The sequence below is a fragment of the Protopterus annectens genome, chromosome 6.part1, assembly GCF_019279795.1.
Source record: "Protopterus annectens isolate FY-2018-M chromosome 6.part1, PAN1.0, whole genome shotgun sequence".
Classification (NCBI taxonomy): domain Eukaryota; kingdom Metazoa; phylum Chordata; order Ceratodontiformes; family Protopteridae; genus Protopterus; species Protopterus annectens.
Window position 1 is genome coordinate 407,262,599 of NC_056738.1, and position 25,517 is coordinate 407,288,115.

General features: G+C 44.4%; 1 protein-coding gene across 1 annotated transcript in view; it reads left to right on the top strand.

The window, feature by feature from the left end:
- The window catches only part of SF3B2 (splicing factor 3b subunit 2), a gene marked incomplete in the record, with an annotated part of 1,007,319 nt that overhangs the window by 517,604 nt on the left and 464,198 nt on the right, over positions 1-25,517 (top strand).

Consider the following 25,517-nt stretch of genomic DNA (forward strand, 5'->3'; position numbering starts at 1 on the left):
TGCAAAGCTATGGAATGCATCATCATGGACCTAATAAAAAAAGATATAGGGAATCTCCAAACTGTGGATCCCACACAATTTTGTTTTGTGAAGGGTAGATCATGCCTGCTCAACTTGGTCGACTTCTTTGAGTCAGTCACCAGAGCTGTAAATGAAGGCAAGGTGGTTCACACAGCCTACCTTGATCTGACCAAGGCCTTTGATACCATTCCCCACTCAGGAATCATTGAAAAACTCAGTAAGCTAGGCATCAACCCCTATATCACTAGGTGGGTTGCAGACTGGCTCACAGATAAGAACCCACATTGTGAAAGTAGCTGACTCCAGGTCAGACTGCTGACCAGTCACGAGTGGAGTCCCACAGGGTTCAGTCCTGGGTCCTCTTCTGTTTGCTGTCTACTTCTCTGAAGTCCAGGCCAACATAAAGGGACTCGGGCTGACAAAGTTCACAGACGATTGCAAGCTGGGAGCTATTAACTCTCCCCAAGTGATGTTAACATCCTACAGAAAGGCCTCAGTGAGACCAACGACTGGTGTCCGAACCATGGCCTTAAGCTCAATGCCAAAAAATGTCATCATCCCCTTTGGGAAAAACCCAGATGTTCGTGTTTCACTGTTGCAGCCATTACATTTGGGTTATCTGCTTGCAGATAGCCGTCAACCGGCCGGATTATCAAAGTCTTGGGTCCTGTGTCGGATGCTGTCTCTTCCATGACGTCAGGTAGTCGGGGGTATAAAGCATACAGCCAACGCCATTACATCAATCTTTCTTGCCATGCGGTGCCCAAAGCAGAAGCAGTTCGCAAGTGCTGGTCGGCCAACTCCTGAAATTTTCATTTTCGAGTTTCAGAACCAAAGTCTTCAAAAAAGCTAAGTACCCCGTTGGGGATCCTTTTTCTTGCTCTAAACCGATGTCAGTAAAAGTTAACAATTATATTACCTGTGGAAAGCAAATACCTCAAAGATTTTCATTCATACTGCATTCCTTGCTTAGGCCCAGACCACGACGTCCCTCACTGTCGGTTTTGTGCCTTATTCAGTCCTCTAACTATTCATTGTCTGTCCATTTTTGCAGCAAACTATTTCGGTACTCCGTTTATCCAGAAATGGCTTCAGTAAGCCATCCAACTACCGACATTCTGAAAAAATGTAAAGATAAAGACAGAGACAGAGCGCATAGGTCCAAAGCTGCCGACAATGCTTCCCATTAAGCTAGTCGCCAGTTCGCCGGTACTCAGTGAGGCGCTTTCGCAGCCCCTGATACCCACTACTTCAGATTTTGCAAGCCTCTACTAAGACCCATTCTGATGCCGCGAGATGCTTCTTCGACTATGGAACCTGCAGATGTCTCTACCTTGGATGGGTCCGGAGCTGCTGTGCAGGCACCGGCTTCTGAGGTTGTGTTCTGGCCTACTGACTTGCATTTCAAACAGACACCGTCGTCTTCTTCAAGGCCTAAAACTCGACCTATGCCTAGAAAACTGACGTCCAAACCGCATGGTCAGGCCTGTATGCCTAAAAAACAAATAAGAATGGCTGAAGACCTTATTACTCTAATTAGGGGAAGCCAGCCTTCTCCCTTCGAGACCTAGAACTGATTTTCCTTCTGATTCTTCTGATCAGGATTCTGAAATTTCTGTTTCTTCTGATAACCAGGATTTACCCTTATCTACCTATTAGGATTCTGATGCAGAGGACTCCATACCCTCTGCTTCCCCTCCAGATTTTTCTTTTGGTGAAACCTTGCACACACTAGAGAGCATTTCCACTGGGATAGCCAGGATTACACTGACTCCAAAAAGAGTCTTAGGGAATTCTTACTCCTACCTCAACACAGGCCTTCAGCTTTCCCTACTGTACTGGACATTGTAGATGATGCCTTCTTGGAATCTAGCCTGGCCCCAGACACTTTACCTCCGGCTCCCAGGAAACCTGACCAGTATTAGAGTACCGGACTCTCACAAGTTCTTCTTCAAGAATCCTACTGCGGACCGTGAGACCATTTCACAGGGACCCAAAGGCATTAAGGCTACTACTGCCAAAAACCCTTCCCCCTCCGATAGAGATTCCAGGGCCCTGGACAGATGGGGTAAGAAGTTGTATACTTCTGCTACTTTGGCCATTAGGGCCTTAAACTCCCAGTTTCATATGTTAAAGTATCAGCAGCATATTATTGGACTACTTAAACAGAAAATAATGTTGATTCCTGACTGTACTGAAAATAAAGAATTACAGGATTTAATGCATTCTGCTGAACAAGTTGATAAACATACTTTGCAATGTGATTTTGACTCTTTAGAAGCATCTTGCAGGGCTGCTGTCACTGGGTCTGTTCTTAGAAGGCATGCTTGGCTTAAGGAGCAAAATTTGCCAGATCATGTTAAAGCTAAATTACTGGATGCCCCCTTAAACCAAGACCGCTTGTTTGGCAACAAAGCAAAAGAAGCTCTTAAAGATGGAGGAAAAAGCAAAATCTAGGCAAACTTAAAATATTTCCTGCAAGTACAGCCTCACAGATTTAGTAGGCATTGGCCTTCTAAGAATTGGTCCTTTCCTGTCTCTTCCAGGCCTTCAGTCCAAACCCAGGAACAGCAGACCACCTAGGCTACAGTCTCAAGGTGCCCACATGCCTAAGCAGTGGGGGGCTCCCACTTCCAAAGCTGGAAGTAGTAAGACACCCCCTATGGTAAACTGTTGCAATGACTTAACCTTAAACCTTCCAAGCCCTGCTCAGCTGTCATCTCCCTTAGAGGGAAAGATCGCCCTGCATGCAAAAAACTGGGAACTCATTACCCAAGACAAATGGGTTTTAGATATAGTTTCCCAAGGATACAGATTCCACTTCCACTCCTTACCAACCCCAAACGGTTGGCCAGACCTACCCCCTAATCAGTGGGCAGAGGCTCAACAGCAGGTTCTCCCTCTTCTAAGCATCAGGGCTATTCAGCCTGTCCCAGCAGATGAATGGGGACAAGGTTTTTACTCAAAACTTTTCCTGGTACCCAGAAAAGACTACTCCTGGTGTCCTATCCTGGACTTGTCTCTTCTAAACACCTTTTTGGTAATCCCAAAATTCAGAATGCCAACTCTTCATCAGCTACTTCCCATGCTAGGCAAAAATGCCTGGTTGGCAACTTTGGACTTAAAGGAAGGTTGCCTGCACATCCCAATAAGGGAATCTTGCAGAAAATACCTACGCTTCAGAGCAGGCTGCATGCATGATCAGTTCTCTGCACCGCCCTTTGGCTTATCTACTGCACCCAGGGTATTCACAAAGTGCCTAGCTCCAGTCATTGCATTCTGCAGGCAAAGAAATATTCAAATATACCCATACTTGGACGATTGTCTAATTCAGGCAGAAAGCCAGGACATACTATTAAATCATCTGGCATTTGTAAAGAAACCGCTAACCTCACTGGGGTACACCATAAACGAAAAGAAATCTCACCTAGTACCCTGACAATAAATTGTATTCCTGGGAGCAAGCTTGAACACAGCTTCCCAGATGGGCCTACCTCATGCCAGAGAAACAAGTTTATTTACAGCCTACTTCAAACTACTGGCCACAAAGACCCAGCTATCTGCAAGGAAAATCCTGCAAGCCCTAGGGTTCATGGCCTCTTGCATCCTACTAATTCCATGTGCAAGACTGCATATGAGGAAACTACAATGGTATCTAAAACGTCTATAGTGTCAACATTCTTAGGACCTGGAATCAAGGATTCCTATCATTCCTTGTATAAAGACAAGAGTTCCTTTGATGGGCAGAGGCCTGCTTACCTCCACAAGGGAGTGCCATTCACTCTACCCCCTACCGCCCAAATCCTAACAACAGATGCATCAGAATATGCATGGGGGGCTCACTTGGCAGGGCAGTGCGTTCAGGGCAAATGGACCCCGAGTCAAATGCACTTGCATATCAATCAAAAAGAAATGTTAGCTGTACAGAATTCTCTGACAGCCTTCAAGGACCACATTCTTCCAGGACAATTATTGGTAAAGACAGACAACACCACTGTTATGTGGTACATAAACAAGCAGGGGGGAACCCACTCGTACCCTCTCTGCAGACTAGCCATGGCTGTGTGGAACACAGCCTTAAGCTACCAAGTGTACCTACAAGCTCAGTACCTGACAGGCAAGCTAAATTCACTGGCAGACGACCTAAGCAGAAATCTCATGGACCCACACGAGTGGAAACTGGAACCAAAGATATTCAAGAGTTTGAGAAACAAATGGGGGAGCCCAGAGATGGACCTGTTTGCCTCCCCTCAGAACTACCAATTGGACAAATTCTGCATTAGGGCTCCCCACAGGCAAGCTTGGAAAGTGAATGCCCTGTCCTTCACCTGGGAAAGCCTTTCATTTTATGCCTTTCCCCCTCTGCCTCTCCTTTCGAAAGTTCTGCTAAAGATCAAACAGGACAAACCAAGTACAATTCTCATTGCACCAGACTGGCCACGCCAACATGGGTACCTCCCTCTTGCACAGTATTTCACTGCTGGAACCATGACAACTGCCTCAGACCCCCTCCCTGCTGTCCCAGCAGGAGGGAAAGATTCTGCACCCCCAGCTTCAAACCCTGAACCTTGCAGCCTGGCTAATTACCTGAGCTCTCCAATACCATCTCTCAGTAACCAAGTGCTGGATGTCATTCTGGAGACAAGAAGGCTTAGTACTAGAAAATCCTATGCTGAAAAGTGAAAAGGTACTGTTCCTGGAACCAGACTCAGGGACTGGGCACAGTAGTGCCCAGCTTACCGCATAGTCTTCAGTACTTAACAGAGATGCCCCACAAGGGCCTTTCCTTCTCATCTATAAAAATTCATGCCTCAGCCATTTCAGCACATTACAATATGGAGCCACCCCTCTTCTCTCACCCCCTGCTAAAGCAATTCATCAGAGGGGCCATCCAGGAGAGCCCCTACTCCAGCCTGGGACCTTAACTTTGTATTGGAAAAGCTCACGCTACCTCCTTTTGAGCCAGCTGCATCTGCAGAGTTGAAATTCCTTTCTTGGAAAACAGCCTTCCTTCTAGCAATCACTTCAGCAAGAAAAGTGTCTGAATTACAGGCCCTCATGGCAATGGAGCCCCCTTCATCATCTTCCATGCAGATAGGGTGTCCCTCAGGACCAATCCCTCCTTTATGCCCAAGGTGGTATCCAGTGTGGCCCTTAATCAGTCCATTCATTTGCCAATCTTCTTTTCTAATCCACAGAACAAAGGAGAACGAATACTGCACTTGTTGGATGTGCACAGACAACTTAGATTTTATTTGGACAGTACTAAGCCTCTTAGGAAAACTGAGCAGCTGCTAGTTGCCTTTGCTGCAGGGGCAGAGGGGAAGGCCATTTCAAAGCAAACCATTTGTAAGTGGATAGGCCATTGCATTCATTTCTGCTATAAGCACCACGGAAAACCTACCCCACAGGGGGATAGGATCACATTCCACCAGGGCTGCTTCTACTTCAACAGCCTTTCTCAGAGGTGTTCCTACCAGGGACATCCTAGAAGCTACTACCTGGAGCCCTGTACATACCTTCACCAAACATTACCACTTGCCTATTTTTTTCTAAATCCAGAGCTGGTTTTCCCACTGCAGTCTTGCAGGGCGTAATAGCTGGTCCTAATGCTCTCTAACTGCCTCCTCACTTCCTTAGCTTTGGGAATCTACCCAAATGTAATGACTGCAACAGTGAAACACGACGAACATAGTACAGTTGTGTACACTTACCATAAATGTAGATGTTCGAGTGTGTTCACTGATGCAGTCCTGGTTACCCTCCCTTCAGCCCCTTGACTTCTATTGGCTATACCTCTCTTCTTGTTTACTGTATTTTAGCTTTCTGTTGTATTTGCTTTTTGTTGAAGGTGTAACCTTGTATATAATTGCTTCCCATTATGGGGGCACCTGACATCTGGGGCAAGAAAAACTGATGTAATGGCGTCGGCTGCATGCTTTATACCACTGACTACCTGACGTCATGGAAGAAGAGACAGCATCCGACGCAGGGCTCAAGACTTTGATAATCAGGCCGGCTGAGGGTTACCTGCAAGCAGATAACCCAAATGTAATGACTGCAACAGTGAATACACTCGAACATCTGCATTTATGGTAAGTGTACACAACTGTACTTTCCCATGAATTAGCACATCAATGGTAGTCCACTGAACACAGAAGGCATTCTAAGAGATCTGGGAACACAGGTTGACAGCAACCTCTGTTTCGACCACCACATTGCCACTGTGGTCAGAATGTCCTGTGTGGCACATCTCATTACTAAGGGTTTTGCATCCAGGAAGAAAGAGGTCATGGTCTCCCTCTGCTCTACTCTTCCCTCATTAGGCCAATCATAGAGTATGATGCCCCATTTGGCATGTAACTCACTAGACACCTCCAACAACTGTAGAAGTCGCAAAAGTACCTTGCAAAGAGGATTCTAGGCCTTAAACACTTCTCCTATATGGACGGACTCAATAAAACGCCAACTATTCCCTGTGTCATATCGCCTACTTAGAGACGAACTCTGCTTGACCTAAAAAGCCATGTCTGACCCAGCTCGGTTAGAAATGCTACATCTAAAGAAATCGCAATCCTTCTGTGCCACATGCTCCAGAGACCTCAACGTCATTACCACAATCAACAGAACATGCTGGAGGGACAGGTTCATACCCCAGAGACTGCCCATGCTATGGAATAGACTTCCCATACATGTCAAATAGAGCACCTCACTGGCCCTGTTCAAGAGAAATCTTGATGAGTTGATGGGAAATAGAAAATTCACCCAGGGATTACTCCAGTGGCTCTACTTGACAGAGGCACTGGGAACTAAGGTATGGTGGCAAGATGCCAGGGTAATCCTATGGGGATAGCCTTGTAAAGGCTGCAAGGCTATTAGCCTAGTACACACCTATGACAAAGAAAAAGGAAAGTAATACTGATTGCTAGAGAGGCTCCAGTAAAAAAAAAAAAAATTGTAGTAGTAAGGGTTATTGGCAGAGGAAGAGCTTTACACTGGCATGTATTTATATTCTACCTAAAACTGCTGTTAATAAAGCCTAAGAGAATTTCGGAGAAAAATAATCTTTTAGCAGGGACTGCTGTATGGGTGGGGACTGGAACGATTTGCAGAAGTGAGGATGATATCGGGGACGTGGAAGGGACAGTATCAACAAAAGCGGGGAGAGTTCCAAAGAAAAAGTGAATTATTTGGTATGGGGGATGTGAATGCAGTAGTCAGAGCACAAAATGTATATGTTCTCCCCAAGGCACATTAAGTAGGCTAGAATGGATAGAAATTATTTCACTGGAGCTTGTGTATTTAATTGAATGCTTTGACACACATGCAGTAACTGTTTCAGATCATGTACCAGTAAAAGCTAAGATAAGGATGCAGGGTATTAAGTAGGAAAATCCCCATCTTATTTTTACTTTATCTTGTTAAAAAGAGGAATTTAAGGAATAGCTAGTAAAAATGATTCCTGAGTTTAGAGAAGATGTAAATCCCTTCAGAAGGGTTAGTAAGTGGTAAAAAAATTAAAATGGAGTTTAAAAACATGTTAGAAATAAGACAGATTTGGGGGTAAGAGGAATTATTTAGAGGGTCTGACAAGTTATTGCAGAAAAAAACTGGAGAATGCTAAATGGAAAATAAAGAAATATTTGCATAAGATGCATACATTTAGAAATGTTGCTGTTAAACAGTTGATCTGAACTTGTTAATCTTCTTCCTATTCATCACTGATGGGTTCGGTTACGAGCCCTCGGAACTGAGTCTGCCTTATATCAAGCTTGCGTGCACCAAACACTCTCGAGCTAAGCTGCTACCCACAATGCCCTTTACTCAGTTACCTCAGATCTCGTTTGCCGCACAGCCATATAGCAGCGTTTCACCGAGCTCTCCAGCCAAGTGATTTATCTTATACATTTACAAGTTTTGTAGACGTTTTTCCTGTTTATAGCCTCAAGCCGCGGTGGTGCAGTGGTAACGTTGTTACCTCACAGCAAGAGGCTCTCCCGTTCCATTCTCGGCTGGAGCACCTTCTGGGTGGAGTCTGCATGTCCTCCCCGCGGTTGAGTGGCATTCGAAAGACATGCGTAGAATGGGCATGCCTTTGTTGAAGGTTGGGCGTTGAGCTGGCACCTCGGCACCGTAAAAATCTACTGCTACTCAGCGGATTGGAGTTCTGCTGTGGCGACCCCTAACCGGGAAAAGCCGAAAGAAGAAGAATGTTCTTTGATATCTCTTATTATTTTAGCTCTACCCACAGGTATCGCTTTCTTACCATTGTTGGTATTTTCTAACTTTTTACCCTTGTGGTATCTTTTTCTACCCTTGTGGTATCTTATTACCATTGTTGGTATTTCCTCTCTCTTTTTACTTCTCCATTTCCTCCACTTTCCTCACTCTCTCCCTTTTGTGTGCGTTTATTCTGTTATGTCGGAAAAGAAGGGAACTACGGGGTTTAAACACTGCTCTTCTTGCAGTGGTAAACTTCCTAATAGTGACCAACCCCCTTGTGATATTTGTGCTAGCTTCAGTCAGCGGACGCTGAATGAATGTCTGAATAAACTGACTTTGAAGGGCCTGCTTGCTTTGCCTTTTTTGGAGGCTGTTTCTGTGACAGAGGTCTCATCCCCTTCTTCTATGGACAAGAAACATCCTCACTCTGACCGCTCTTCACCGGCCGGTGACAGAGGTAAAAGCCATAAACATAAGGCCCAAAAGTCTTCCTCCGAGCACTGTACTGACTCCTCAATTCCAACTACTACATCGGTTCTGAGCTTAGCTCCAGCGAAGCTTACCGAGGTCGCCTTGTCGGTGCGTACCCCTCACCGACAACTACGGTGCTATCTACTGCCTCGGTTCCAATCAGCTCGTCTGTTTCTGCACCAACATTGCCCATTTCCACTCCCATACCGGTTCCGACAACCTCTGAGCCATTTTTGTCATTCACCCCTGTTGTGACCTCGGCTCCGAGCCTGTTCTTGGCTCCAACCATACCGTGGTTGCTGGTTTCTAAATTGGAATTGATGCCGTTCCGTGATGCACCACAGACCCGATACTCGTTGACTGTGGACCCTTTTGCCGGACAAGCCTGCAGCCCCTTTTTGGACCGGCCTGATTCCACCTCAGGAGCATCTGGTGAGATCCACCAGGAGCCTTTCAGAATTGGATGTGGTGCGCCTTTTTGACTAGCTGCTAACCGCCAGGGGATTTTCAAATCCGCCTAGACCCTACCCCACTCCAGGCTTTGGGTCTATTACTCCAGCAACCCCTACTTAATTTCCTCCCTTGGATCCCTCGATTCCAAGGCTCATTTATCCAACATTTTCTAGAGGACCCCGTTCTCGGTGCCAACAACAGCGTCTGAGGCCCCGAGGCCCCTTTGGGTGTCGGTTCCGTTGGAACCCACCTTCCTTCAATCTCATGCTTTAGGTGTGGAACCTCCGGTTCTGGCATCCGACGGTGTGGTCTGTCCTGACTTCGGATCCGAGGGTTATTACTGCTCCAAGTTTGCTTGGGGCTCCGTCCACGGGGGGTGGACCATGTGGAGCGGGGTGTGACTCCGGTTCCAATTTTGTCTTCGGTTCCAGGCTTCCACTCCTCTTTGGGTGGGCCCGCTTTCCGGGTGATGGCGAGGGTGCTTGCTTCTAGCAATCCTCGTACATTGGTTATCCCCCAGTTCCTTCTGAGCCGCAGCTGTCAAAGGTCACCCCCCCCAGGACTCCAATAGCACAAGGCTCAGAAAACCCCTACCCAGGGTATTTCCCTTAGTCTTCTTTGGATGCTCCCACCGAAGAACCCCCTCGGAAGTGGGCATGTAAAAGGAAACACATGGACTTCCCAGAGGAGTCCCTCAAGGAAGATACGGACTACGATGATGGGGAAGGGTCCCCATGGTCGCTCCCTGGCGATATCTCCTTCGGAGGCATCATGGAAATCATGAAACAAAGGGGTGACTGGAAGCCCTCCAACCTTTCCTCGGAGGAATCCGTATTCCTGCAGGCCTTTCGCTCTTAGCCCTCTACTTCTTGGGTGACCCCACCAATGAGTTGGTTAAGCTCATCGTGCAACGGGCTTGGAAGAACCCAGACTCCATTGAGGCCATCCCCAGGAGATCAGACAAGATACTCTCCCCTCCAGAGGATCAACCCCATTTGTCTAGAGGTTTACAAGTACATACTCTGGTGGTGGTGGCAGCCACGAAAACGGACCTTGCTGAAGAGAGTCCTGCTGTTCAACCGCCCAACAGAGAGTCCCGGGCAGTGGACAGGTTAGGGAAGCGAGTTTTTGCATCAGCGACCTTTGCAGTTAGGTCTCTGAACTTTTTGGCACATTTTACGAGGCTCCAGAGAGATCTTGTCTCCAAACTCTCTGGAACCCTCGCGGGCCAAGTATCTGATGGAGCATGAGATAAAGTTGCTTCCCAACTTGCCACCCTAGAGTCAATATCCAATTCATCCATGAGGTGGTTGTCACACGCAACCGAAGGAGCAGCTAGAGCTGCGGGTGCAGGTGTAGTCATGAGACGTCACGCCTGGATGCACATTTGTGACCTCGCGGACTCCGTCTTCCTTTTTAAATGCCCCTATCGAGCCATCAGCTCTGTTCGGTGCTAAGGTCAAGGATACATTAGCCAGGTGCGAGCAAGATGGGAAGACCTTGTCTGCCATTGGACTACGCTTTTCCAAACCTCACCGTTCTTTCTCCAGGAACCAGAGGAACGGGAAGATGTGGCACAAGAAGTCTCAAGGTCCTTTCCGAGAAGCACGTGGTGAGGACTCCTCCATTCCAATAATGGAAGACTGCCCTTTCAGGGCAAAGGGGGTCCCCGGAACCAGGGCTCCAGAGATTCCTTCTCGGGTAGACCGTATCAGCACTCCTGAGGCGCTGCCCGATTTCTTTCCTCTAGAAGCAGTCGGGCCACGTTTTTCTCTGCACCAAGCTGCCTTGGCTCTCCATTACAAACAATCAGTGGGTGCAGAGAATCATTACCAGAGGCTACCATATTCCCCTAATAGCTTATCCAAGACCTTTGAAATCCCTTCCTGATGTTCCACCCAGTCAAAAGGAGGCAGCTTCCGAAATACAAAAGCTATGTCAAAAACGAGCTATCCAACAGGTCCCCCCCCCCCCCCAGATCAGTGTGGATCAAGGTTCTATTCAAGTTTATTTTTGGTGCCAAAGAAAACAGGGAACTGGAGCCCCATTCTGGATCTCAGCCAACTAAACAAATCTGTAGTTCAGACCAAATTCTGCATGGTCATGATTCAAACCATCCTCCCCTTTCTGCGGGAGGGTGTGTGGATGTGCTCATTAGATCTCCGGGATGCGTATTACCATATCAACATGGACAAGCGCTCCAGAAGCGAAGCCTCCTTCGTTTCCAGTTGGGAGCCAATCACTACCAATTCAGAGCCCTGCCTTTCGGTCTCTTGACGGCCCCCAGAGTGTTCACGAAATGCCTTGCAGTGGTAACAGCTCATCTGAGACTTCAGGGATTCCAGGTGTTTCTGTACCTAGACAATTGGCTCCTCTCCTCCCCCACCAAGCAGCTTCTGGTCAAGTCCCTCCACTACACCCTGGTTCTAGCGGAGTCACTAGGCATCACCATACATTGGGAGAAATCCAACCTTCAGCCCTCGCAACAACTGTAATTCATAGGGGCAATATTCAACACCCAGTCAAGCCTGATCTCACTTCCTCTCCAGAGGCTTCAGAGACTAATGGCACAAGTTTAAGTGATACTCTGTCGAAGAAAGGTGTCTGCAAGGGAAGTTTTCCAAGCCTCGGGATCTATGGCTGCAGCCATCCCTATTGTACCCTTAGCCAGACTACACATGAGATTACTACAATGGCTCCTTCAGGCCCAGTGGATACCCAATCTTCACCCCCTGAACTCACAGATTCTCATCACCAACACTTGCAAACTAGATCTCCTCTGGTGGATGAGTACGGATGAAAATCTTTGGTGTCGCCCCTTCCTGTCTCCCCAGCCCAGTGCCAAGGTGACCACGGATGCTTCCCGATGGGGTGGGGGTGGGGGGCACTTCCAGGGAAAGTCAGTCCAGGGCACGTGGTCCAATGTAGAGGTCAACTTGCATATCAATGTCCTGGAGTTAAGAACGATTGCTGTCCAGTCGGACAACATGTCTGTGGTCTGGTACATAAACAGGGACCAAATCCTACCCCCTATGTTACGAAGCCATGAGAATCTGGCAGTGGGCAATAGCTTCCAACCGCTTTCTGATCGCAACGCATATCCCAGGGAGCTCCAACATGATTGTGGACAGGTTGAGCAGATGCATTCTCCATCCTCACGAATGGTCTCTCAACCCGAGTGTGGCAGCGGAAATTTTCAGCCGTTGGGACCAGCCATGCTGCGACCTTTTCGCCTCCCTCTCAAACACAAAATGCAGCAGCTACTTTGCCCTCTTTCCCTCTCTCGGGGAGTCACCGAGACATGCTTTGGTTCACGATTGGCCCACGGGGTCTCCTTTATGCTTATCCTCTGATTCCCCTGTTCCCTCTTGTTCTAAGGAAAGCGATTTGGTTGAGAAGCAAAGTGATCCTCATTGCCCCGTTTTGGCCTCAAGTATGGTTTCCCTTCCTACGACCTCATCTGTTACAACCTCCTTGGATCCTAGACACTCGTCAGGACTTCATATCTCACTCACAAGGGCTGACTCCCCTGAATCTGTCCACTCTCAAGCTGACAGCTTGGTTTCTCCACTTCCGTTAGTTGCCAGGCAGGAAACCCTCTCTTCATCTGTATGTGATATTATCTTGGCCTCTCATAAACCATCCACCAGGAAACTTTACAGGGACAAGTGGAAAAGATTCTCTATTTGGTCACGTAATCAGCAGCTAGACCTGTTTTCAGCCCCCGTAGCCACTATTCTTCATTATCTGGCTGAACTGTTCGACAATGGAGCCTCAGCTTCCACCATTCGAGTCCATCTAGCAGCCGTTTTCAACTTCCATAACTGGTCAGATGGAGTCCCGCTTATTTCCTCTCGCCTTTGCAAGACCTTCCTCAAGGGTATTTTCCACATCAGGCCTCCCATCAGACAGCCGGTGGAGGCATGGAATCTGTCCTGGGTTCTGCAGTCTCTTTCTCTGCTCCCTTTTGAGCTGGCTGCGACATGTGATCTAAAATTCCTGTCATGGAAATCCTTATTTCTGGTGGCTATAACTTCAGCCAGAAGAATTTCTGAATTACAAGCATTGTGCATCAAGAGCCCTTATCTGATCTTTCATAAGGACAGAATATCACTTCATACTAACCCATCCTTTCTCCCCAAAGTGGTTTCTGATTTTTCGATTAACCAGTCCATTGAGCTCCCTGTGTTCTTCCCAAATTACTCTAACAAGGGAGAATACTGCCTACATTCCTTGGATGTTCATAGACAATTACGTTTCTATCTGGACAAGACTAAATTCTTTCGCAAGTAAGACCAGTTTTTCATCTCCTTTGCGGGTCCTAGAATGGGAGGCACAGTATCGAAAGTAACTTTGTCTAAATGGATCTGGGATTGCATTGCCTTCACCTATTCACTTACGGAGGGATATAAGCCTGGCCAAATCAAAGCTCATTCAACTAGGGCTATTGCCTTCCACTCTAGGGCCTCCATGGATGACATTTGTGCAGCTGCCATTTGGGCTAAATCCCACACCTTTATCAACCATTACAAATTGGATCTGATCTCCAGGGGAAGAGCTGCCTTTGGTTCAATGGTTCTCAGGAATGTTCTTCCATAATGGCCACCCAGGTTCTCCAAGTAGCTGGGGACCTGGTCCCATCAGTGATGAATAGGAAGAAGATTAACAACTTCAGATAAAGAAGTTATGTCTTACCGTAACGTTTCGTCTGAGTTGTTGATGATCTTGCAGTCATCACACCCCTCCCACAGACCCCCTCCAAAGGTTCCTGGCTGATCATCTGGGTCTTTGTGGTGTATTTAGGGTTTCTGCGCAGAGATGGCCTCTGACTTATTTCTTCTTCTATATGTTGCATGCAAACTCTATCTGAGGTAACTGAGTAAAGGGCATTGTGGGTAGCTGCTTAGCTCGAATGTTTTTGGTGCACCCAAGCTTGGTATAAGGCCGACTCAGTTCCGAGCCCCATCAGTGATGACTTGAAGATCAACAACTCAGATGGAACGTTATGGTAAGACATAAGTTCTTATTTTTATAACTCCAGAGTGCAAAAACCTTTTACCGCAGTGACTTAGGCAATATAAAGTAAATGTGGTAGTCACCAGAATTGCAGAGCCTAAAACAAGAAAAATAGCCATGTGTATTGGAGATATTTTGGAGATTCTATGAAAATTTTTATAAAGCAGAGGAGAATAGAGCCAGTGAAAATATTTATGGTAGACTCAATTATGCCAAGATTAGAGAGAGATGAGGCTTTGACGGTTAACCGATAAGTTAGAAAGAGATGGGAAAATCAGTGATGCATAGTCAACAGAGAAGTCTTCAGGAACAGAAGTTTGGAAGTTGAGAGGGGAAGAAAGTGATAAAGATTGGGAAGGTTTCTTTAACGGTATTTTTGAGAAAAAAAAGTGGAGATACCATCATCTTGATGGCTATATTACCCAAAAAGGATAAAGACCATTCAGATCCAGCTTCATATAGACCCGTTTCAATTGTAAGCCATGATTAATTGCAAGAAATCACCACCATTGCTGTTGGGTCTTGATGCAGAAAATGCATTTAGTTGAGTCAGCTGGAACATTCCCTTATAGAATACAACTAATTAGAAGGATACATAAAGGGTCAAAAGTGGAAATTAACGTTTTAGGGTTCTTTTCTGCAAAGCCATATTTGAAGAGGAACCAGACAGGGGTTTCCTCTTTCCCTTTTATTTGCTTTGTATGTAGAACCACTGGCAAAGAAAATAAGTTTGCATTTATGGATACAGATGGTATGGTAATCATGACAATTTGTCTGTATTTGCAGATGGTATTTTGATAAATCCAGAATAGGACATTTCAAGGTTGTTTAATATTTTGACACTGTTTCATTTCTTTTCTGTATATGAAATTAATGAAGATAAAACAAAGGCTGTAGTGGTAAAGTGTGTATCCACACGTGAACTGCTTCAGCAATTTATAGGCATGTGATAAGATGAAGCATTGCTGTTTATGGATTAAAAATAATTCTGTCATGGCAGCTAAGGATATTTGGGAATGGATTTAACTAAAGATAACACAATGGAATATGGCAAGATGACATAGAGACTGCAGGTTAGAGATTGCCTTCCTTACCAGGGATTGATAAGACTTTACGAATAAGTGAGTGCTATATCAGTCAGGCTGTAGTAGAGTTTTAATTAAATCTCTGACTGAAGCTGCTGTTAAAGGGATAATTAGTAGGGCTATGATGTGTTGCATGGTAACTATGAGAATTAATTGAAGGAGAAAGCTAGAAAAGGTTGGGAAGGGAGAATGGGAAAGTATGACCCCCAAGTATGCAAAAAAGCCCTTAAGGTTTTTTTCTTTAAAGTGTTTCCTTAGACATTTGTATACCCCAAGCAGGCTTCAAAATGCTGAAGGAGTGATAAGAGAAGTAATTAGTAACATATTTTGGGAATGTAGTAAGTTGGCAGATGTAAAAAATTCCCTGTCAGAAATATTGGAGAAACATATTCTTTATCTAATGATTTTTTAGAGCTGGAATGGAGGGTCTTAATTGGTCAGACACAAGACCTTACTAAGTCTAATGCTGTTTCTTGCCAAAAAAGCAATTGGTAGAGTATGAGAATAACAATCTAAACCAAATAATAATTGAAGTACTGAATATTGCAAAGGAGATTTAAAGAACTGGAGGGTAGATATTTAGAAAAGGAATGGAGAAAATTAAATAGAAATAAATGGAATTTGTGGGAACAATATCTGCAGAATGTTCATGGTCAAATGGAGGACTGAGGTTTAAGTTAAGACTTTATTTGAGCAGTTTTTTTGTATAATGTTGGAGTGAATGTTAATTGTTTAAAAATAAAATGTGTACTGCATGAAAAATGTTACTATGGTTTGTTTGCTATTCTATTGAAGTATCAGGATTGATACCACCTACATTGAGACCAGTCACCAGCTGGGTTCCTGTGCTCCTTGCTTGGACCACTTCTATTTGGCGTCTACATCTTTGAGGTAAAGTCTAATGTCAAAGGCCTTTGGCTGACAAGGTTTGCAGATGACTGCAAATTGTAAGCTATCACAGACTCTCCCAAGACGCAAACATCTTACAAGGGGGTCTAACAGACAAATGACTGGTGCCAAAGTCACAGACTAAAACTCAATGCCAAGAAATGCATTATAGTGCCGTTTGTGAAAGCTGCCATCCATGTTAATTACTTCATTGATCAGATTACCCATAAGAGTTGACCTTGTAAGAGATCTGGGAACCATATATAGACAGTCATCTGGCCATTGACCAGCATGTGCCAAAAGTAGTAAGAAAGTAATTCTGTGTCAACAATCTTATAAGCAAGTTCATGGCATCCAGGTCCAAGGAAGTCGGTGCCATTTTATTCAGTCCTTATCAGATCCATCATTGAGTGTAATACCCCCTTTGACATATACCTGACCAAACGTATGCATTAGTTGGAATGCCCACAAATGTTCTTTACTAAGAGAATCCAGGGTATAAATGCATTGGCCTATACGGATCGCCTTAATGGCCCTATCTTTATAATGACTCCTACAGGTTACTGAGAGGTGATCTATGCCTGGCATACAAGGCATCCTTGGATCCAGCTCTGATGGACCTATTGCACATCCACAAAACAAACAGCATCAGACCCATGAGATCAAGAATTTAAATTTTGTTTGTGGCCTAAATAAAACATGTTGGTGAGACAGGTATGTGTATTTGAAGATCCCCATCATCTGGAACAGGCTCCCCATCCATATATAGCAGAGTCCATCCCGAGCCCTTTAAGTGCAACCTTGACCAATAGATTGAAATCTGTCCAGGTTTGGCCCCCATGTCTCTGATAGACCGTGGCAGATAGTAGTGTCCAAGCTAATGTATCCCTCCACATAATGTATAGAAACTTCCTGACAATTCCTGCTCCTAATAAACATCCATGATGCAGACGAGATCAGACAGGAGGCCCCATGGACTATGATGTTTGCAGATGACATTGTGATCTGTAGTGAGAGTAGGGACCAGGTTGAGGAGAACCTGGAGAGGTGGACATATGCTCTAGAGAGGAGAGGAATGAAGGTCAGCAAGACTAAAACAGAATATATGCGTGTGAATGAGAGTGAGGATAGAGGAATGGTGAGGATTGCAGGGAGTAGAGTTGGCGAAGGTGGGTGAGTTTAAGTACTTGGGATCAACAGTTCGGAGTAATGGTGAGTGTGGAAGAGAGGTGAAGAAGAGAGTACAGGCAGGATGGAGTTGGTGGAGAAGAGTGTCAGGAGTGATTTGTGACAGACTGATACTAGTCAGAGTGAAAGGGAAGGTCTACAAGAGGGTAGTGAGACCGGCTATGTTGTATGGATTGGAGACTGTGGCATTGACAAAAAGGCAGGAGTCAGAGCAGGAAGTGGCAGAGTTAAAGATGTTAAGATTTGCACTGGGTATACCAAGGATGGACAGGATTATTAATCAGTATATTAAAGGGTCAGCTCAGGTTGGACTGTTTGGAGACAAAGTCAGAGGCGAGATGGCGTTGGTTTGGAAATGTGCTGAGGAGGGATGCTCGGTATATTAGGAAAAGGATGCTAAGGATGGAGCTGTCAGGTAAGAGGAAAAGAGGAAGGCCTAAGGTAAGGTTTATGGATGTGGTGAGAGAGGACATGCAGGTGGTTGGTGTGACAGAGCAAGATGCAGAGGACAAGAAGAAATGGAAACAAATGATCCACTGTGGTGACCTCTAACTGGAACAGACGAAAGAGAAGATGCATAGGGACCATGTTATGGAAAACAAAATACTTTAAAGGCTTAAAGGAAAGTGAGTGTCCTCAAGCTCAGCACGGACATCACCACAATGATGTGATGCATAAAAAATGTGCGTGTGGGGGGGGCTCTTACCCATTGTTCAGACTACTGACCTTGCAGGTGTCTACAGCACAACAGCGGACTGCCTGAACAGTGTTGTGGAAAATAATGAATTGAAGTTTAACCTTGCTAGTATTTTGAAAAGGCGATGACTAAATTATGGCTTTTGGAAATGGACTGGATTGCTTCCAAGATGAATCGGCTGTCCTGGATTACTGCTCAGGGCTCCCCTGCAAAGAAAAATGTTGAGTGATGGATGCTTTCATCTTTCAGTGGTGGGTCAGATTCTGGTATACCTTCCCCTAAACAACTCTGATTCCATGGTTTGAGGAGAAAGTTTACAGGGTGACAGCATGACCGTCAATGCTGTTCTGGCCAAAATATCACTGTTTTTTTATAGTGGCACGGCTAGCAAAGTGACTGTTATGCCTTATGCCCCAATGGATAGACCCATTTGCCCACTACTGGAACCTTGTTGTATCCAAATCTGAAGGGACTCTGGCAGCTTGACTGAAATATTTGAATAATCTTCATCTTGGGGAGATTTCTGACTTGGGATATGTTAACCATTTTAGAAGAGAACAGAAGGCATAATGCAAAGAAATTATTTTTGGCAAAATAGAAAGGGTTTTTGTGTAGTGCAAAAGGAGGAGCAACCAGAGCAAGGCAGAAAGAATCATTTTCTCTTGTCACTGAGATCTCTTCAGAGCAAGACAGCCTTAGTCTTCAAATAAGGTTCTTTACCTACCATATCTGCTTGTCTTCTTTAAGACCCACTTTGAGTGGAGTGATGACGTATACTGATCACACAGCTTCTGAAGGAGGTAATCCACATTTGGCCACCTCAAAGATGTATCCCTCCTCTTTGAGATCTTAACTGTTTGCTCATGGAAACGAAGGTTAGACCCTTTTTGAACTTGCAGCTTTAGTGCCACTCAATTTCCTGAAAGACCACATTCTTGGTAGCACTCACCCTTGAAAGCCCTGATAAATATTTTACTTTTTCATAAAGAAAGGATCAGCCTAGGAGCAGACTCTACTTTTATACCTTAATTGGTGACAGAAATATTGCTTAACCATTGAAACCAGCTTGCGTGTATTCTTCTCTAAGCCCCAAAACAAGGGAGATGGGACCTTGCACTGGTTGTACATCTGGACGAAGGCCATCTGATGGAGAGTTAATTTGTTCGTAGCCTTTGAGCTAGGTAAGGAAGGTAAAATAGTTCAGCATATGTTTTCCAAGTGGTTAGCTAAATGTATACCCTTCTACTTTGAGAAAAGAGATCTACTTCAGAATCTCTAAGTTTCAAAACTTCAAATGGCCAAGACTGCAGGATTGAAGTTTTGAAACTTCAAAAATGTAGTTAAAAATGTATATTTTACATTTTTGCAAGGGGGGGGGGGGCAAACCCCTGCTAAGTAAATATACCAACTCCGAGATCGCAATACAGTGAGGAAAATGGTAAATTTCGTGTTCCGTACTGTACAGTGATCTCCATTCAAAATGTTTGAAGTTTCAGAACTTCTTTCTTATGGTGTTGGCTATTTGAAGTTTTGAAACTTTGAGCTTCTGAAGGGGATCCGAGAAAAGAGAACAGACCCCTGCAGGAGCACGTGAAAGTCCATTCTACCAGCAATGCCTTCCACGCCTTTGGCCTTTTTTTTACTCCAAGTAGATATCGTCTCAGTCCATTTGGGAAGTGATCACCTCATCTGTCCACACTTTGTCCAAGCCTTACTAACTGGACATAAGGCAGTGTTCTGCATGATTGTCCTTCACGGTATCCCCTCTTGGAATATGTGGGGTAGGCACAAGCTCCCCTTCCTTGGTCTGGAGGCAAGCTGCTGAAGCTCGTTTGTGATATGAAGTAGTATTGTAATGTGACCTGCGAAGAACGTGGTACAGTTGTGTGAGAACTCATAACTGGATTTTTGAATAGGGTCATTGTTGCAGTTCCAGCTCCTGGTGTCTTTCCTAGACAGACCACTATTGTAGGCTGTTTCCATCAAAGCTTAGGACTTCTGGGTGGGTTACTACAAGGAGGAGACTCGTACCTTTTTCACTACATTATGTTGGCTATTGTACGTGTTGGACATGGTCTTCATGAGAATTGTTAACAGATATGAGAACTGATGATGGTCTGACTGGTTCTTTACTCTCTTTGATATACCAGTATCCTTCCTCACTTGACACCTTTACCTTTATGCAAGCCCAGCTTTGGGAGTTGCGCTGGTCAGATGAATGCCAGCTTGAGGCTGATTCTTGTCTAATGTGTAGTACTGCATCATTGGCCATACTCCAGCTACTGACTTTCTTCAGAATTGTCGATTTGAATTCTGTGTGTTTGTATAATGTATGGCTCCTGTAATTGAACTTTTGCAGGACAAAGGGTGCCCACATACATCAGCTTTTCATCTGGACAACTGCCTCATTCAGGCTGCATTCCTGGAGGAGATCCAGTAAATTATTTTCAGTCTTTACATTGCCTCTAAGTCTTCCATAGTCTCATTTATCCCCCACCCCACAAGTTTGTTTTTATATATGGGTGCACTTCTTAATTCAGAGGAAGAGAAAGCATTCTTAGCAACACAAAATGCCTTTTTCTGGCACAATATTTCCAGGTTAACCCCTCCTTGAAGTCTGTATCTCAGCAGTGGTACCTGCGGCACCATTTTTTAATTTCTGCCCAAACCCCTTCTGATAGTCCTACAGTGAGGCTGCTCATTTCCTTTGTCAGTAAGTCGGTGTTAGTTTAAAAAAAAACAGCTCTCTTGGAATACCTTAGGGCAGTGTTAGTCTTGAAATATACTTTTTAATTAATGATGCAATATCATGTTCTAATGTGTTTATGGTTGCTACAGTTGTTTGTTCTTGTCTCACATGTAGTGGCATATATTGCCTCTTGCAGTCTGAGATAACTAGTTTGTACTAAGCATTATTGTATGTTGTTTGTAAATAAGTCAGAAAGATGCACTGTAGCTGCGTTTACTGGAACAAGCCGTACACATACCTGTCACTAAATTTGGCAAACGCAATCGCCATGTGCATGCACAGGTAAATTTCCCGTGAGCTGTTTTCTATTTGTATCCATACTAGATTACTGTACTACAAAGGTTTCCACTGCAGGCCACTATTTCTCTCTGCAGGCCACTATTTCCCTCTGCTTGTCTGCTTTTATACGAGCTAACCCATAACCTGCCTTCTTTCACTCAGACCTCATGCTCCCTTAAGCTCCTAACCACCAACACATGCATAACTTTCACTCAGACCCCATGCTCCCCTATGCTCCATACCACCAACGCACACCATTTACATTTACTCCCAGAACATTAACAGCTTTCAGTGCGACTCTTTCTAATGCTTAATGTTGCTTTTTTTTTCCAGTCAGCTGTTATTTATTGTTGCATTTTTAAACAGACATGCTAGCATATTTCTGACTCAGTGTTTGCATTTTACAGCACCCCATGTTAGCGTAAATCTAGCTCAGTATTGGATTTCTAAACTCTCCTAGATAGCGTATTTCTGAATCAGTATAACTGTTGTATATTCAAAGGTCCTAGTTAGCGTGTCATTGAAGCAGTATAATGTCCTGTGTCTTAAAGTACATAGAAATGAGTTGTATTGCACTGTAATTAAGTTCTACTTGTTCATTCAGCTATATGGGTGTATATCTTGAATTTACAGACCATTTTGACTAGAAGTGATATGCAAGCTGCTTAACCATACCAAGTGTTAGTCTGCTAAGCATTGGTTTTTATTTCAATTGCAAATGTTTGTTCTCATCAACTGTATGCAAGTAATTTGATTGTAACCTATTACTAAATTGTTCTCTTTACTATGTACTCTACCTGATCCCCTAATACCTACCTCATTCACTTCTCCCTACATAGTTTTTCTCTCTCCTTTTACCTCCTACCTGTTATGCCTCTTTTTCTATTAATACACTCCTAAACATCTCAATTACGTTTTTCTCCTCCTATCTTGTCCTACCCCTCTCTTCTACTTGTTATTCCTCTTATTTTTCATCCCTTGAATATTGCAACAAATTCTCTCTCTCACCTTACAGCCTGATAACTCTAGTCTCCTGTAGAGTGTTGCCTGCTCAGTTAGTATCATCCGGACTAAGGAAGACGTCTTAGAACTGTCACATTATCGGGCATCTGCAGCGCAGTTACTTTTCCCTACCAAACCTTTAAAGTGTACGTGGATATACCTTGTATTTTGCTGTTTGGGCTGTAGACTTTGTGTTTAGCTGTGTATTGTACCCGTAGCGTTGCGGTAGCAGCCTACTGCAGTCCTCATTCATCCCCTCTTCTTTCCTTCTTTCCCTCGCTCACTTTTGCTAGAGCATTTCACTTTTTGCTACAAAATTTCACCACAAGGTGGAAGCATACTCTCATAATTATACAGCCTATCCCCATATTTTCTGCCCTAATCACATGATGTTCCTACTGCTAGCTATAACTTTCCATACACACCTCTACTTCCCCAGGTTTTAGCTTTTAAAAGCCTGTACTTTGTGTATATAGTACAAATTCTGTTTTGTACTTACCAAACTGGTTTGACTATAACTCTGTGGTTTTGAACGAGTCCAAGTCGCTGATTGATTGTTTATCCTAGCGTAATCCCTCTCTTCCTCTTCTCAACCTGCTCCATTCGCACTACGGGCTCACTCCGCTCCCCTGCCTCCATTTCCCACCCGGCTCCATCACCCCTACACTTATACCGACACAACCACTCCCACTTTAATTTCAGCCAATCACATTCCTCCTCCTACTCTCACTTCCTACCACCCACTCCTTTACCTATCTCTTTTCTAATATCCTACTCCACACAGGGACTCCCACCCACTCCTCTCCATCCCCTCATCATTTACTACTCTTCTCACTACTCCTACCCTTATTATTTAATTACACCTTACCACTGGCAAGAAATTCTTACCTCCACTACACCCTACACACCTTCAACACTAATATGCCACTTAAGCATGCAACCACTCACTCTAATACTACTTCCCATCCTTTTCTCCTACCTTCACTACCACACCTGCATCTATACCATACACCGTTCCCCCCCTTTCACAGTACCATCTTACAGTATGAGCAAGAGTCACCCCCCACTACTATCTCTCCATACCTCTTCAGTCATAAGCGCAATTTTTCTCTTTCCTACTAAACTTATTACTGACAATAGAAACCCAGTTCCCTTTTCACTCACACCCAACCTTAATACCACCTTGACCCCAAAACAAATACCAAATCCTCTAAGTTCCTTTTCTCATTCATCAACTCATCTCCATTCTTCTCTCAGGTGGCATTCAACCTAATCCCGGGCCCTCAAACACCCTCCCTTCCAACACACCCTTATCCCCCTCCCCAAAACAAATCTCTACTTTTTGGTACATTGAACACCCAAAGTCTATGTAACAAAATTTCCAACCTCCACGCTTGGCTCCTCCACAACCACCCAGACATCCTATCTATCACCGAAACATGGTTGAAACCTCATATTAAAGACCCCAAAATTACCCCTCAACTACTATATCATAAGAAATGACCGAACCCATAAGAAAGGTGGTAGAGTAGCCCTACTGTTCTCTTCCTTCCTATCTGTAACACCTTATACTAAATCTATACCCCAATTTGGCATTGCTGAGCTAACCCTGGCCCTCTTTTAAACATAAATCAACACAAAAAGATATGTATTTCTTCTCCTTATATTCCACTCAGTGATAATGTCTCTACCCTCGAAGAAATCCTCTCCTGGTTCTCATCTAACATAAGTAATGAAACTATAATTCTACGTGATGTTAATATAAACTGGGCCACCATTCAATCCCCCACTACCCCTCATAACCTAAACCTGTACAACTTTACCCATCTAATCAACTCTCTTACGAGACCCTCTAAAAATGGCTCCCCTGGAACCACCCTAGACTGAATACTAGTCCCTCACCCCCATACTATCGCTGATAAGGGAATATTTCCTGACTCTTAGTAACCATCTCCCTGATTTCGCTCATTGTACACCCACCTATTTACATCTATCTCATAACTATATTTCCACTCGCTCTCTTAAAAACTTCAACTCCCAATCTTTCTCTGAATCACTAAAATATACTAACTGAACCCCTCTAAATTTCCTCCCTTTAGATGACGCAGCGACTTACTTCAACACTACTTTCATCAACCTGCTAAATAGCTCTGCTCCCATTAAAACCAAAAGAATTAAATACAGTACTGCCCCCTGGCTAACCAAAGAAACTATGTAACCCTCATGCACCTCAGGAGCAAAGTGTAGAAAAACTACCAGAAGCACAAATCTCCTTCCTCCCTGACTGACTATAAACTTCATAACGAAGTCAAACAACACATAGCCTATGACTGAAAATCCTATTACACCCTACTCCAAAACAGCCACAAAACTAACCCTAAAAAGTTCTGGAATAGTATCACTTCCCTCCTACACCCTGGTAAAAAGTTAACCCTTGCCCTGTCTCTAACACCTCTGACCTCTCCTTAGCTACCCAATTTAACTCCTCCTTCATTGACTCTTATCACTAAACTCACTATTTCCTTTACAAATAACATACCCAGCCCACAATCCCCATCTCCCTCAACTCTCCCTCCTTAAGCAACACAGCATCTCAACCCCATCCTTTTACTCTCCAACCGGTTCCTATCTCTACCATAAAGAAACACCTACATAACTTGAAGGCATGTTCAAATGCCCCAGATGACTTTCCCTCTAACTTCCTCAAGCTAACAGCCAATGGCATTGCCTACCCCATCTCTATCCTAATTAACTGGTCAATCCAAGAGTCTTGTGTACCAATTCTCTGGGGAAAAAAAGCCTTTATCATCCCCTACACAAAGGTGGAAACAATATTGACATGTCTAACTTCTGACCAATAGCCTTTCTCTCTCTCTCTAAAATTTTAGAAAAATGCATTCACCTACAACAACTAACCCTACCTGCTTGATAACCATCTGCTTACCCCTGCACAACATAGTTTTAGGCCTGGGCACAGCACCACCACTGCTCTCCTCTCCTTCCTCGAAATTATCAATTCTGCACGCAACTCTGGCAATATTGTATCTACCCTCCTACTCAATTTATCCAAAGTTTTCGATACAATCTCACACAGCCTCCTCTTGTCTAAACTCTCTCATCTTAACATATCTATACCCCCATTATCAACTGATTCTCCAGTTACCTCTATAATAGACAGCAATCAGTCAAGTGGAAAAACTGTACATCCCCTTTCCTTTACACCCTTACAGGAGTACCATAGGGATCCATCTTAGGCCCCCTACTATTTAATGTATTCATAAATGACTTCCACCAATGTATTCCAAATGCCAAGCTCGTCCAATATGCAGACAACTCTACTATAATCTGCTCCGCGGAATCAATCCCCTAACTAAACAAACAAACCCAAGAAGCCTTCGTATCAACCTAGAACTGGATGTTAAACCAACCATCTAGCACTAAATGC